The 15,721-nt window shown below is 38.5% G+C and overlaps 1 pseudogene; it reads left to right on the top strand.

Moving 5' to 3' along the window:
- The window catches only part of LOC144256123 (HORMA domain-containing protein 2-like), a 55,713-nt pseudogene extending 41,371 nt beyond the window's left edge, over positions 1 to 14,342 (top strand).
- Positions 14,343 to 15,721: the final 1,379 nt, after the last annotated feature.

Here is a 15,721-nt window from a genome sequence, read left to right as displayed (position 1 = left end):
ACTTGATTTCTAAAATGTAAATTTCTGCCCTTGGCCCTCCAAAATCTCAAGACCACCTTGCAATGCAAAATACATTTACTCCATTTTCAAGAGTTCCCTTAGTCTTTCAACAGTTCCTGCATTATTCAAAATTATCCAAATTCTCCTCTGAGACTCAAAGCAAACTTTCAGCCTAGGCCCCTATAGAATTCAAAACCAAGTTACATATATCCAAAATAATGGCACAGAGCAAACATTTACATTCCAAAAGGGAGAAACAGGGTCACAGAAAGAAGGAATAGGACCAAAGCAAGATCAAAATCCAGCTAAGCAAACAACCCTGTAGCTCCATGTCCAGCATCCGGGGCACATGACATCACAATGTTCTCTCCAATGTTCTCCTGTGTAGTCCCACCCCTATGGCCTTGGTGTTTGTGCCCACATGGCCTCTCAGCTTGTTTCTGCTCCATTCTTGCAACTTTCCTCAGCACACATCCCACAGTAATGGTGTCTCTTTATCTTGAGGGATCTCACTGCAGTTTTAGCTTCCTTCTGCTGGCTTCACAATCACCTTTTCAGGGGCAGCCCACAGGGACTCCAATCCTGATGCATTTTTTCCTGGCCTTCCAGGACTTCCTTTGAAGTATCAGTGGAGGCCTCCATGAACCCCTGACTCCAGCATCCTGTTTTCCTGCAGAACCAGTACCACCTGGTTGATGCCAAAGTCTTCCAGCATCTTGAGCCAAGCCTCTTACAACCCTGGCTGCAGCAGCCTCTGAGTGCCTGGGCATTAGAGCATGATGAAACAACTTCCTAGACCCCCTATAAAAGCCAGGGGCCCCAGAGTCTCAAATGATTTTTTTAACTTTTATTCCCTTGAGCCTGAGATGGATGTGGTATTGTCAATTTCTGAGATGCCCTCAAGTTATCTTTCCTACTGTTCCATTGTAAGATACTTAGTAGCTTTTCTTTAGTGGCTGTAATCTCTTTAACAACCTATCCCCAGTTTTACTCCCACTTTTCTGGCCAAACTTCATGCTTTTCAAAGATTTTTGCTCTACTTTCTGCTCCTGCTCCTGATTATCACAGTAAACTTGGCTAAAAGCTGCCAACAATGTTCATACTATGAACTCAATGTTGTTCTACATTGAAATTTCCTCCACCACATTAATTAGTCCATCACCTTTAAATTCAGCCTCACAGAAAGTCTCAGGCATGGGCAAAATGTAGACAACTTCTCAGTCAGAATGTAACATGAATGGAATGGCCTCTAGTCCAATCACAAAGAGTCCCCCTTCTTCTTGGAAAGCTCATGAGACAAGTCTTTACTGTCCACAGTCCTATTAGCATTCTGGTCTTTTGAGATCCCACCATAATCATCCATTAAGCTCTGCTTATAATATTTTAAAGTTTTCCAGCTTGCATCTTTAAACCTTTCAAAATTACTCCTCCTCCTGTAAACCAGCTATAAATCCTTCTAAACCACATGGTCAGATTAGACACTTGTCTTACATGCCTGAGACCCTGGGCTCAATCCCCAGAATCAAAAGAAAAAAATGGGGGTTATACTAATTATATAATTAATGCATAGGTTACCCTTTCAATATACAAGCAATGCATGTAAAGCAAAATTCTCCCCAAATCTTTCTTCTTCAATTCTTGCTCACAGTTAGATCCCAGTCCCCTTCACAAACTGTAACCATTGCTATTCATTTGCATGCTTACCTCCAGACTCTTTCCCTTTTATGTATGTATAAATTTATGCAGAGAAATATACATAAAGGGTACTAAAGGGCAGATCTACCCACACTGTGCATATTTCCACCTATATAAAAATTTATAATACGAATACGATTGATTTGGCACAATTTCCTGTACAACAAATTTCACTGGGCACTTGGACCAATCTACCAAGAAACTTATTTATTTTTACAACTTTACTTTATGCAAAGAAACATTTAAGTTTCTTATTCCTTGAAATTAGGGAAATAGATTTCCATATCCCTCCATGGGTTTTCCTTAAATCTTTGAAAACGTTTTTTAGTAAGTCTTTGGGAAGCAAAATTATGTAGATACTTCTGTCAAAGTAAAAACATACTTCCAATCATGACATAATACACCTTGTCTGGTTCTATGAGATGATTTTATTGTTTCACTGTATCTGTTCTCCCATCTATTTACTAAGTCCTTCCTGGGTGATGCCAAAATGGGCTGATGTAGACAGGACTGTTCTTCAAGGCTCACTAACACTGGCAGAGCATCAGCCGTGGAGTTTCCCCCTGAAGTCTTCAGCCTACCCTTCCTTCCCTTCCTGCTACTCCAATTGTGTGCTGCATCTTTCCTTTGAACTTGTTCAGAAGATGAACAATATCCATCACCCAGAGATGTTAATACCATACAGGAAAACAGTAAAATGTTTACTTGCAAGAATGAAAATATTCAATTAGGATTCAGAATAAATTACAATATGGTGATATAATTTATGCAAATATTTTCTGTTTTGTTCTGGATTGTAATTATCTTGAAATTTTATTGGCAGCATACTTCATAAATTTTCTGTTTTAAACCAGTCTTAAATGGTTTTTGTATCAAGGAACTGCTCATTTGATGATCATTTTTACCTTCTGAAATAACTACCTTTCATTTGCAAATTGCTTTTAGGTGAACGAAGGGGATATTTACTGAACAATGTTAAATACTTTATGGTGTTTTTGAATAATAACTGATCATTTAGGGAAGTTAAACAAATGCCTTCCAGATTCTCGGTTGTTATATGCTACTACCAGGCAGATACAAATCTTTAGTTTCAGAGTTTAGGGTTGAAATCTAGTTGCAATGACTTTGAGAAAACCTATGTGCTTGCAACAGTGTGCATGTATGAGAAGAACTTTGTGCTAGCAATAATATATAGGATTCATGTCCACAAGTTTGCTCTCTTTTACATTATGCTTCAAAATTCTTTTGTATTCTAATTAAAAGAACCCCTAATTAGAAAAAATATAGCACCAAGACATTGCAAAATGAGAGTAAGTGGACTATAGCAGCTCACTTTAACTCAGCCCAGGCCTTCACATTTAAACACACTTGTACTGCCCCCTTCACCCTGTAGATACTCAATCATTTAATAACATTCAACATCTATATTCACTTTGACTACATAATTTCATTTTCTTTTGAAAATAAAAATGCATTTTCATTAAAAAAAACCTTCAGTTTTCCTTCTAATAATTCAGAAGTGGAAATCTTTGGATGCTTAATTAAAACTATCTGCAGGTTCATTCCATTCCCTCTCCTTCTGCTGGAGATTTTCCTACAGCTTTCTATGAGCAGGCACAGAGGGAGCTTTGCTACACTGATGCAGATGGAAGTGTCCCTCTTGGACTGGTACTTGGCATTGAAATGTGACTGGTATGCCATTAACCTTTCAGATTCATGCATCTGCTGTTTATGTACACGAGCATAGTGAACTACAGAGAAATTTACCTAGCTGGCAGCTTTATTAAGATGTGTAGCTTAACTGCTGAATAGAAGTATTACATGTGTATTTATTAATTTTGCTGTTAAGGCAAATTTTTTTCCTTTGAAGTGGATGGTAGGTGAGATTTAAAGTTCTTCTGGACAGGCCATTCAGTACATCTGATCTCTTCAAATATTTCAGATAAAGTACAAATCTTTAATTCTAGTGATTTGTACATTCTAAAAAAATTATGTACACATATATAATTTTATATATATGAGGCTCTAGTAGAAATATAGCTATTAATGTGTTCACATTTGAATAACATGTAGTGATTACATATACGTACATATAAATGGTGGTCATAAATTTCTTTTATATTAAAAAATCATTTCCTTTATTTTTGCAAGAGATCTTAGAATCCCTTTTAGATAATTAAGTTTTCACAGAAATTTGTCACCCCTTCACCCTCACAGGTCTTTAGGATAAAGAAATTTAGAATAAATAAACAATTCTCCCCTAGGGTGTCAAGAAATTATTTAAGGTTTTAGAAATATTTTAAGTCTTTATACATTCAAACTAAAAGGGAATACTAAGTGGGTCCCAGAACAGAGAGGGAATGGAGGAAAAGCGAAAGAATCTGGGAGACACCAAGGCTTCACACTACCCAAGAATGTTGGAACTGCAGGGGATGTTCAGAAAATTCACAGCCAACTGAGCAGTAGCAAGCTTGAAGTCCTGCCAAGGGACACTGTCTCCAAAATCCTTAAAACAAACCAAAGTGAGAGAACTTAGCGAGTTCTCTGGGGCAAAAGCAGACAGCTAGCCGAGGTCAAAACCAGGCGTGGGAGGCAAAATTCATTAGCTCTGTCGTGATCATTTTTCTAGGATTCATTTTCCTTGTGTCACAACAAGGCTGGTCTGGGTAAAATATGGACCCTCGGCAATGTCCCTGTCTCTGTGAGAACAGTGACACAGTGGAAGTGTCTCTAGTTCACACATCTGTCTGGCACTACGTCCTCAGATTATGAGAAACGGAGTTTAACCTTGTGTGTCTAGAAACACACACCCGTGTCCCATCAGTCCCCTGTGCTCATTAACAGGAGCCCAAGACATCCCTCGTGTTTTTATTTAGAGATAAAATGACAGGATGGATCATCTCTGTGGTTTTTTCCCCCTATTTCCTTATGACCTTTATTCCCTTTTCATATCAGATTCAGTGTTCCCATTTCTTAAAAGATAATGTTTTGACATAAATGGAAATTATTTTTGCCTTCTGTGAGAAAGGGGATTTTTCCCCCTCCACTTGCTTGGAGGTTAATTTTCAAATCACAAATGATGGACTCACCAGTTATAGTGGTGTCACTATTTTCTGGACAGGATCTTTATTTTTTTCCTCTAAGGGACTTGGAAATGAGCAGTTTGGTTTTGTTGTTGTTGTTGTTGTGAGCAGTTTTGGGTTTTTTGTTGTTGTCGTTTTATCTAATATGGAAAATCAAGCTTTTTTATTTTTGTATATAACCACCTGTTCTGTTTTATTAGAAATCATATCAATAGATATATCTGACTCCTGCTATTTTACAGGAATATTTTAAAGTCTAATAAAAATCATAACATTGCAATATAGGTATCATATGGCCAATGAACTGAAATGTATAATAATATACCTATGATATTTATATGATATAGTAGTTTTTATTATTTACACTGAAAATTAAAATCAAGTAATAATGCTAAACCAATTTACCTTGCTGAACTACTTGATTCTTTGAATACTCTTCAGAGGGGAGATGAAGGGTCAATTATGTGTCACCCTTCTAGTGGAGCAGGTAAGATCTAGTGAGCAGGACATGTTCTGAGGTTCATGACTGAAACACATCATAGAAACTGTTGGGACTTTTAGCCATTCTTAAAATTAATCTCTCCAGGTCTAGATCATGATTCAAATGGTAATGAACATCAACTACAGTATATACTTTTCCATTTACAAGGTACTTAGAATTTCTTGATCTATTTCTTCCTTCCATCTTCAATATTCTTACAATTGTTGAAAATAAACAGTTATGAACAATTAGTGTTAAGGTCTATTGTTAAGGTCTGTAAATAAGTCAAAAATAACACCTGGTATTTTGCCAGACAAATGTTAGAGTTCGTAAACAAGTCTGGATGGTGCCTGGCAAAATGTCAGAGGGAGTGGTTTGAGAAGTAACAAAAGTGAGCCATTAAGTGTGGAGATTCCTTATTGGTTGATTGATGTATCTAGTTTATGCTAATTAAGATAAGCTGTGAAAAATGTATAAGTAGCTCTGTTGCCCTACAATAAACGGCTCCCATTCCTGCTGTATCAACGTACACAAGTTATTCGTCACCCCCCGGCTATTTTGCTGCAGCCGGACCCCGGCAAATTAGGAAAATACAACATAATATCTGTGTCCTTTCCTGGGATTTTCAAATATTAACATCACTATAAAGGACAATGATTTCAGTGGGATTCTGCATACACACACACACACACACACACACACACACACACACATTTTCCAGAGCTTACTATTCTACTCTTAAGAAAATGTTTTACGAATGTCATCTCAATACTTTCTCTTTACTGAATTTTTTTTGTATTATTAACTGTTAACCACATGTAATTGAAAATCTATTATACTGACCACCTACCTATGTCTGCTATTTAGGCATCATTGGGTATTTTTTCCACTGTGCTAAAAATGAGCAAAATAGCACTTGATTGATCAATTCCAAAGCCCGACTCAATATTCTCAAGGTTCCCTTTATATATGATTCATGGAGAGAAAAACCCTAAGGGTGAATACAAAGTAGGTTACATGCAGAAAAAAATGTCTTAGATATTTTCTGTAACAAAAAGTGAGAACATGAATAAAATAAAAATCTTTTGAATTCAGATTTCTGTAGGAAAACTCCCAGCCTGCTGTAATCAGTAAGTGAGCTAGAAGATCTCAGAAGCCCTTCTCTCATGAATTCATAATTGTCATAGTTACTAGATATTACTGGTTGCTTTCTGAGAGCCTGAGATTCCCCAGGACATTGGCAGCCTTCTCCTTTCCTTCCCTGGAGGTTGTTGGTGTTTGCTTTGTGCCTGCACAAATGGTTGCTAATTCTAGTGCCAAGGTAGCCCTCAAGTCTCTCAGGACTCCTGTGATGGAGGTCGGGGAGATGGGAGCTACTCGGGACTTGATGTATTGTTTTGATTTCTCACCCATGTAAATGAAATAGCTTTTTAATAAAAATCTCCAGGACTGTTCCCTTCTGTTTCTGATTTGGAAAATACCCTGTAAACTGATCACTTTAGGAAGTGTACTTTACAGAAGTTATGGGACCTGGCACCCCATGTGTAATAGAAACATGGAAACTTCCAGTTACCCTCTGAATCTTGGACCTCTTGAATATCTAGCTATTACTGCACAAATGCAGTTTAAAAGCTCTAGGAAGGCCTGAGGTCTACGTTTAAAAGGTAACTGCTCCAAGAAGGCTTTCCTCTGGTATGTAATTGAGCAAGTTTTATTTTATTTATTTATTTTCCAAGTTAAAGGCAATCAGTATGATAGAAATACATTGGAATTTTTGGTTGGTTGACATCCTAGTAGCCATTATGAACCCAAAAGCCTTTGTTGGAGCTGCTGATACTGGATAATGTGTTTTTCATCAGTAAGAGTTACATGGTGTGCATGTATGGAAATGTCACACCAAACCCCATTAATATGTACAATTAATATGCATTAATAAACCAGGGTGGAAAGAAGAGTTACAATGCCATGTGAACCATGTGATCTAAAAATGCATATTCTAAAAATAAGTTGACAATGAAAGAAATGGATGCATATAGAGATGAGAAAAGCCACGACTATGAAGATAAAAGAAATATAGACAATATTTTTTTAATTTTATTTGTGGGAGATGAAAGAAATGAAAAGACTAATGAGTGGGAAAAATCTCATCCTAGAAAAACAGGTCATTGCTTATCTTAACTCCTCAAATCTTTGCTGCTACAACAAAGCAGACTATTTTAAACAAAGTTAATGTATATAAATATCTAAGATAGACTTACTATCTTAAGAAGGAAACAGGGTAGAGTTGAAATAGGCGGATAATGTTATGTTTTACAGCACCATGGTAGAATTGAGTAACATTTGGCTCCATTACATAGAGCTGTGATGAGTTTATATTCAGACTTCCCAAATAGGACAGGTTTTTTTTTCATATTGACCTCCAAAGATTTGTCCTTTTAAAAATATAATAAAGTAATATATGCCACTGAAGCTATCAAGCAATATTGTCTCCATGGTAAGAAGTAATGTGCTCTTGGCACAACTGACATTCTAAAATGAAGCCGTGGTTCTGGGTAGTTAATAAAGTAATTTACAATATAAAGTGCAAGTTCAAAATTAGATATTCACAAGCTTAGAAGTGGAGCCATCAGCATGTGGCAAAGATGACCCTCTGCCTGCAAAAGTCAGTAAGAATTGGATTTGAGAGGAAGTGGGAATCTGTGAGCTAGCAGCTAAAGGAATGTAGCAAGTCACTGATATTTTTCTTCTTTCTTGTTTCTCTTTTTCAGAGTCTAATTTTTTTCACAGAATTCTCTTAACTTTTTCTTGTGGCCCCCCCAGGGCTTTTTTAGAACATTTAAAAACTTTTTAATGGATCCAAAAACATTGGGTACCTTAAAAATGGATTTCCTATTTTACAGGGAAGATGGAAGAGTTAGATGTGAGCAGACAATTTTGTATTGGGGTACAATGAAGACATGGCTCTTCAATCTCTGAAAATATGACAAAATAATTACTTTGAAAAGTGGTATTTTTAAAAAAAAATCTATTAATTGTTTTAAGTATTTTCTACCACCTAGTTTTAAATTTCATCATAATTTTTAAAATAATGTTTCACCTGAAATCCCAACAACTCAGGAAGCAGAGGCAGGAGGATGCAAGTTCAAGGTCAACCTGGGCAACCTAGCAAGACCCTGTGTCAAAATTTAAAAAGTACTGGGGATGTAGCTCAGTGGTAGAGCACCCCCGGTTTAATCCCAAGTATCCTCCTTCACCCCCCCCCAAAAAAAAAAGGTTTAACACTGATGTCTTTGTGCATGTGTCAGGGTTCTCAGAACAGTTTTGTTATTTTCTCTGCTGGGCCAGTGAGGTAGGGGTGAATGCAGTGTTGACTAGCCCAGAGGCTGTCATCAGAAATCTCCTCTAACAGGGAGCAGATGAGCGGGAACAGCTGTAAGTGGGGAGGAGCTAAGATTTGTTCAAGATTCAGCAAGGACCTAGGAAGGAGAGTTAGATTGGGAAGAAAGAGTGAAAGCATCTGAGAGGGGCCAATGGACTTAAGGCCTCTTCTATTTATTTGCTTCTTGTTTTGATTCTCTGTCCTGTATTAACCTTCTCCTCCTTTTTCAGTTGGATGACTGCATGGAGTGCACGAGGCATTCATGGTAGGCAGCACTGAGGAGGTATCAGGGACGGTCTGCTTGTGCTCGATGCGCACCAGGGTCAAAAACTATATTGCTGAGGGTGAATTCAGAAATTCAGGTGAGAGATGCATTAACATCATCTCCTTTGGCTAAAGTCAAACTATGGCTAAGGACAACTCTGCAGGAACTACCCCCTACACGAGACTTTTAAGGAAACTCATTCTTTTTCATGTACATTGCAAGATTGACAGATGGAACCCTTAAAACAAAAAACAGGCTAATGAGAGAAAAGCATAACAAATTGACTCAAGTAAAGGTTTGACAAGGGGACCTTCCAAAATGAAGATCCAAAGATCCAAGGAAATGTGTTTGTGCTGAGTCTGATGAAAAAAGCAGACCATTGTGGAAAGACACAATTGGGCCAAAAGAGTACCATCTAACAGTTCTGAGTGGAGTGGGGAGCCCAGCAAGGTCTTTGCTTAGATTCATGCAGGCCTCTCTGCCTGCCATTTTTTGCTCTTGCATCTGGGCAGGATACCTACTATAGGGGTCTTGTGACCTCTTCTCAGGGGATGTAGGTCAGGGAGTGACTTTTCTGGGTTTTATTGCTTGTCTTGGGGGGGAGAAATAGGGCTGGGAGAAAAGAGGGCTGAGATGGTCAAGGTGCTTCTGAATCCCTTCACCTCAAAAATACTCAGCATGCCATACTTTGGGGTATGATGTTCTGGGCCCTGAGATATAATGAAGGAGAACCACATTCTGGTAATATGCAGCCGGCGATTTTATCTCATAAATTTAACAAGAGAAATCAGAAATCATATCCCTACATGACATTAGGTTTTTATATAAGCACTTGGTGATCTCAGATTTTAGTTTCAGTGTATACATTATTCATTTTTATGAAAACATCTTTGAATAGTGTGTAAAAGGAATCACATAGCTGATCTGCTCAAGATAATTAATTTAATATAATTAATTAGCATGTTAAGGACTCTTGATTCATATTTTAATGAAAGGAACATAGTGAATCCTTTTGACATAAATCTTTTTTAATTAAACAAGACCTGGTTAGGGGTTGGGGGAGTGGTTAGGGGTTGTGGTAAAGTGCTTGCTTAGCACATACTAGGTTAGATCCTCAGCAACATGTTTATAAATAAATAAAATAAAGGTATTTTGTTCCTATACAACTAAAAAGAATACATTAAAAGAAAGAAGGAGGAGAAGGAGAAGGAGAAGATCAAGTTAGTATTCTGAAAGAAACATCATCCTGTTGCAGAATTTGGACTATGACCTTCAAGCTATCTCTTTCTTTCTTTGCCCCCATGACCTGGGCAGAAAAGGAGCCAAGTTTTTTTTTGGGGGGTGAAAAACTGGGGGACAAATTAGGCTCACCTTTCTCTTGCTCCTCTTTCAGGGCAGCCCCACAGAGCTGGTGGGTGAGAAGAACCAATGAAGCATACAGTCAGTAAGGAGGTTATTGGCCTCCTGTTCAGGAATGTATTTATGGATTAGAAGGAATTGGATCAGCCCTCCATATTACTGTGACCACAATGCTGACAGGAGTAAGTGGTGATTTGCTTATGATTAGTCTGTGTGAGATACAGGGTTTGAAATTTTTTTATTACCTAACATATGGATTGATAGGCAGATATTGAACATGTTAGTGCAATGAAAGAAATGAATTACACTAATGCAAGCTTTGAGGAAATGTAACACAATTCATCTGGAACCTAAACATTCAGGTCAGTTTGCTCTTTCTCTGTAGTGGCAGGCATGCATTTTTGGTTTTTCTAATAGGATGAAATGGAGATGCTGATAGAGCTCCCACTCACTAAAAGTAAAATGGAACCTCTTTAAAGTTCAATTACCAATCTATTAATCCCATTACCTAATATAGTGATTTTAAAAATTTATCTGCTTTACCAAGTTCCCATGGTTATGACACTGAGGGAAACCCTGAAGGAACCCTCCTTGCTTTTGACACTGATTTTAGACACATAGCTAAGCACTAGCTTTGCTGAAGATAACAGCTCTAACATGTGGGTTGTGATGCTAGCAGGTAGGTTTTTTTCAGAAGCTTGGAAGTAGCTCAAACTGCTTACAACCACCAGCCCTTTGCTTGGGCCCTTACAAGAGTCTGATGATTGACATTTTGACATTAGGGAGCTAAAACTCCACTCTTAGCACATATTGGGCCACCATTCTCTGAAGAGCCATGAAGAGCCATAAAGTTTGGTTATGTATGTACAGACCACAGACAATTTCCTTCTTCCTTATCTCCACTTTCTTCCATGCCCCACTTAGATCACCTGCTTATTTATCCCATAGGTATCCCTAAACTCTATCCTCGGGGAGGCAGATTTCAGACTTGACCTCTCATCTCCATGCATGACCACCTCATGAATAAACTATCTTTTGCAAAATTTGTGATTTCAGTAACTGGCATACTACACAGTGGGGAAAATGGGCCTGGTTCAGTAACAATTATATAAGGCTTAAAACTAATGTTGTATAACAATTATATAGGTTTAAAAATCTGATGTTGCATACTATATCCTTATTCTGGAGACACTTCCCCCTACACACACACACACACACACACACACACACACACACACACATCAACACAAAGAATTCAGAGAGCAAAGGCCTATTTACTTGCCTCAACCTACATTTTCTGAAGTCATTTGATAACAGAACTATTTATTGCAATATTATGTTACACAGATCCAATGTAAACACCAGCTTTTAGAGGGTAGTCTACAGAATGTCAGAGATTTTAAAGGGCTATAATTTTCTTTAGAATAGAGCAATGATCTCCTTTGTTTGAAATACTTTGAGGATTTTGAAAGTAACATGTAGATTTTTTAGGTTGGAAAATATGTTGTTTCTTAACAATACATTTCAGTCTCTGGATTAACTTATTAATAAGTATAAGTAACTCAAAAAAAGTTTTCACCCAGCCCTAATACTCACCAACTATCCTATACAGCTCTAAATTCATTGAGCCATACAGTGTATTTTTTAAAATTTGTAACTCTTTTGTTTTGTGTGTGATCCATGATGAAATAATTTCTACATTTAATGGTATAAGAGATGGTCATCTGAACCCAATAATTTTTCAGAAGTACACTGTCAATTTTTTTATCATACATTTATTTTTAAAAATTTGGTGATCAATTTATGTATGTCAACAATTAATTTGGCTATGGAGTATCTGTTGTACTTTATATCCTTTGTTAAAAATTTAGGATACAAAATTTTCTTTTAAAAACACTGTAATATTGATTACATTAAATGTTGAGTAAAAATATTTAATCCATTATGTTAGTTGCTTTATTTTCCTGTCACAAATTTTGTCAAAATAAAAATGAATAGTAATTTTTTTGCAATTCTTAATTCATTTTCAATAAGCAATGGACAGAAAAAAACAGATTTCAGATTTCATTTTAGTTAGCTTTTATTATTCACACAGGGAAATATGCACAGGGTATATTATCTAGAGAAAGGTGTCCTTTTGGTGAGAATAGAGTTGATTGACATACCTAAGCATGCATATTGCTTAAGTCATTCAGTTGGGTCCTTTAAATTTAATAAAGGAAATAATTACATTCTGTCTTCACTGAGAGTAAATAGGGCTTAATTCATTGGAAATAATTAGCACTATTCCATACAAAATTTACAAAGATTAGAAATAAATACACTGTATGATAAACCTTTGAACATTAAAATTTGGCCTACTTATTCAAAGACACACTCAGTAAGGGGTGGGGGTAGCTCCAAGAAAACAGGTCATCTAATAAAAACTCCTGGTACCTTCCCTTTCTACCTCCCCTTTATGTATTATGTGTTAATTTTGTGACATTTCTACAAAAATTAGTAACTTCTAAAGAAATTTTAGAAGCATTTGTTATACCAACAATGATGTTTTCTAAGAACAAGTCATTGATAAAATCTAGGAAAACATGAATTTAGCATTAGTAAGTATAAGGTGATACTTTTATTTTATCTTCAAGTGTATAAAAGGTGTTTTCAGTACAAAGGAGAGTCAAAGTTGATTATTCACATTTGAATGAAGAGGACTAAAAAAATGAAAAAAAATGGTTTTAACCTTTCACTCAACATTGTAAATACAAAATAAAAAATTGGATTAAAATAAACATGAAGTCTTTTATCTTACCACTCAATAACCCCTAGCCATGTTGGTAATTATATGGTGGCCAATTCTTACTTCCAATTTAATTTTTTCTTGGATTTCTCTTGTTTAGGCATTCTGTAATTATGACCATCCAGCTTTAGCTTTTAGCCTTTAGACATAATGTTTGTACTACTGATTAAAAGCTATTTTTTGCTAAAATTTACATGAGTTTGGCTATTTCTTATCAATTTCCCATAGAGTTATTCTACCTGAATCTGTGAGAAGTGTCTTATTTTAAATCATATGCATAATTACTGCCAACACTCATTCCTCAGCAGCTGTTAAGGAGGAGATTCAATTATATCCCCATCACCTCAAAGTGAGCTCATCCTGATGGAAGCAGCATTAGGAAAGGAGGAAAGTGGTAAAGTCAATAAAAGATTGGCACCGTTACATTGCCATGTGCTAATCCATGACCTTGCTTCAGTAGTTCTGTGCTCTTCTATTGATTTAATGACATTAATATTGTTTGACAACTGCCTAGTGTCTATGATAAATGTTAATGTTTTGCCCAAGCATTGTTTTTTCAACCATGAAAATGTATTTATCCATCAATCATTTTTGCTGTACATCTGGCTGCAGAATATTGGATTTATAGGAAGTCATCCAGAAGGAGTTTGCACATAACTCTTGGATCTTTAACAAAGTCCACCTGTGAGGCTACATTGATGACTTATTCCCCCTGAAATGCCTGAGGACTCTCCAGGCTCACAGATCAGAGATGTGCTACTGAGGCACAAGTAAGTTGGAACAGCATTCCAGGTTATTGCAAGAACCTGATTTCAAGTCAGGATTACCTAAATATTGCAGCCAGCATCACACTGTTTCAAATGATGTACTGAAGCAGGGCTCCTCTGACTGATCTCCTTCCACAGAGCCAGGTCACCCCAGAAGTTCCCGCTGTGCAGACTAATTCTACATCTAGCAAGGCACCAGACCGCATCAGGCTGAAAACACGGTGCAGCCGGGAAGAACCAAGAAGCATGGGCAGAGACATGCCCAGAACCCAGAGGAAAGCAGGCGACACTCAAAACACCCTGACTATAAGCAGTAGCCCCTGTGGAACCCTCGACATGCAGGACTCTCCTCAGTCCTCAGCACCTTTACAAGGCCAAGAGGACCCCACTTCACAGATGAGCAAACCCAGATCGAGAGCGCTGGAGGACTGGAGCAATGGCACATGCTGGAAGGTGGGGTCCCAGTTTGAATCCCTGCCACACACGCCCAGTGCGCCAAATACCAAGTCAACCTTCATTAGATGAATGTGCACTTCAAGGCCCAGCCTGTCCCAGGGAGCCCAGCAGCCTCTGGGGGACATTCCCATAGCGCTCGGTGCCTTATCCCAGAAGCAAGGGCCGAAGCAGCATAGGAGGTAGAGCAAGAGGTGGGAGGTGGAGGAATGGAGGTGGCCCTGAGAGCCCAGTGGAGGGGGCCCAAGGCCATCAGCAGTGACACAAAGTGCCAGCACTGTCCAAGCAAACGCTGCCCTTGGACACAGGTCCCCCAAACACCACGCTGCCCAGCAACCACACTCCAGCCATCCCCGTGTTCTCCTGCCTCTTGTCCCCTACTGAAGTCATGGAGAGTACAGGGAAGGCAGGGCTGATGACACTGAGACAGCAGAGAGTGTCTAGGCAGCTGCAGGGGCTTGTTTTAGGTATTTGTTTCCATCAGGATCATTAACGGTGACTCAGTGAATCCCATGGCCGTTTCTACATGGAGGCCTGTCCAAAGGGACGCTGCGCCCAGTCAAGGGTCGTGATCTGAGTCCAAGCCCTTGTCGTGTCTACTAAAAACATGGAAGGAAGGAAGGAAAGAAGGGGGAGGAGGAGGAGGAGGAGGAGGAAGACGAGGAAAGGGAGGGAAGGGAGGCAGCCTCCCTTCTCACCTTCAATTCCCTCAACTACTCATACCGTCACCCTGGAAAGCAAGGCGACAACAACAAAGCATTCCACAGCCACTCTGTCACCCCTTGGTTACCTTCTACACCGACTCCTCTTTGACTGTCCCCTCTGGTATATGCTTAGCAGCAGCAGTCCCCTCTGGGACACTGACACTGTGTCTACTTATTCCAGATTCCATGACTTGAATGTCCCTGCCCCACTTGTTGTACCTTAACCCAAAGGTGATGGTTTAGGAGGTGGAACCTCTGGAAGGTGGTAAGGCCAGGAGGGTAAGGCCAGGAAGGTGGAGCCCTCATCAGTGGGATCAATGCTCCAGATCCCCAGGTGAGGACACAGAGAAGGCACTGTCCATGAACCAGGAAGATGCCCTCACCAGGCATTGAATCTGCCACAACCTTGATCTTAAGACTTACCAGCCTCCAGAACTGTGAGGAAATAAATCCTGTTGTTTGTAAATTACCAGGGTCCTGATATTTTGTTACAGTAACAACTAAGATTAAGGCAAAAAAAAAATGGTACCAAGAATAAGGTGCTGTTGAAACAAATATCTAAAAATATGGAAACTTCCCTAGAACCAGGTAATGGGCAGAGGCTGGAAGAGTTTCAAGGTGCATGCTAGAAAGGGCCCACATGGCCATTAAAAGGACCTTAAAGGGAGGTTCTGCTGAGGGCTCAGAAGAGAACAGGAGAGCAGGAGAGAAACCCAAATCTCCTTAAAGAACTTCTAAGTGGTTGTG

This window comes from Urocitellus parryii, chromosome 7 (assembly GCF_045843805.1).
Source record: "Urocitellus parryii isolate mUroPar1 chromosome 7, mUroPar1.hap1, whole genome shotgun sequence".
Lineage (NCBI taxonomy): Eukaryota > Metazoa > Chordata > Mammalia > Rodentia > Sciuridae > Urocitellus > Urocitellus parryii.
Note: the sequence above shows the minus strand (reverse complement) of the source record. Positions and strands in the feature narration are given on the sequence as shown.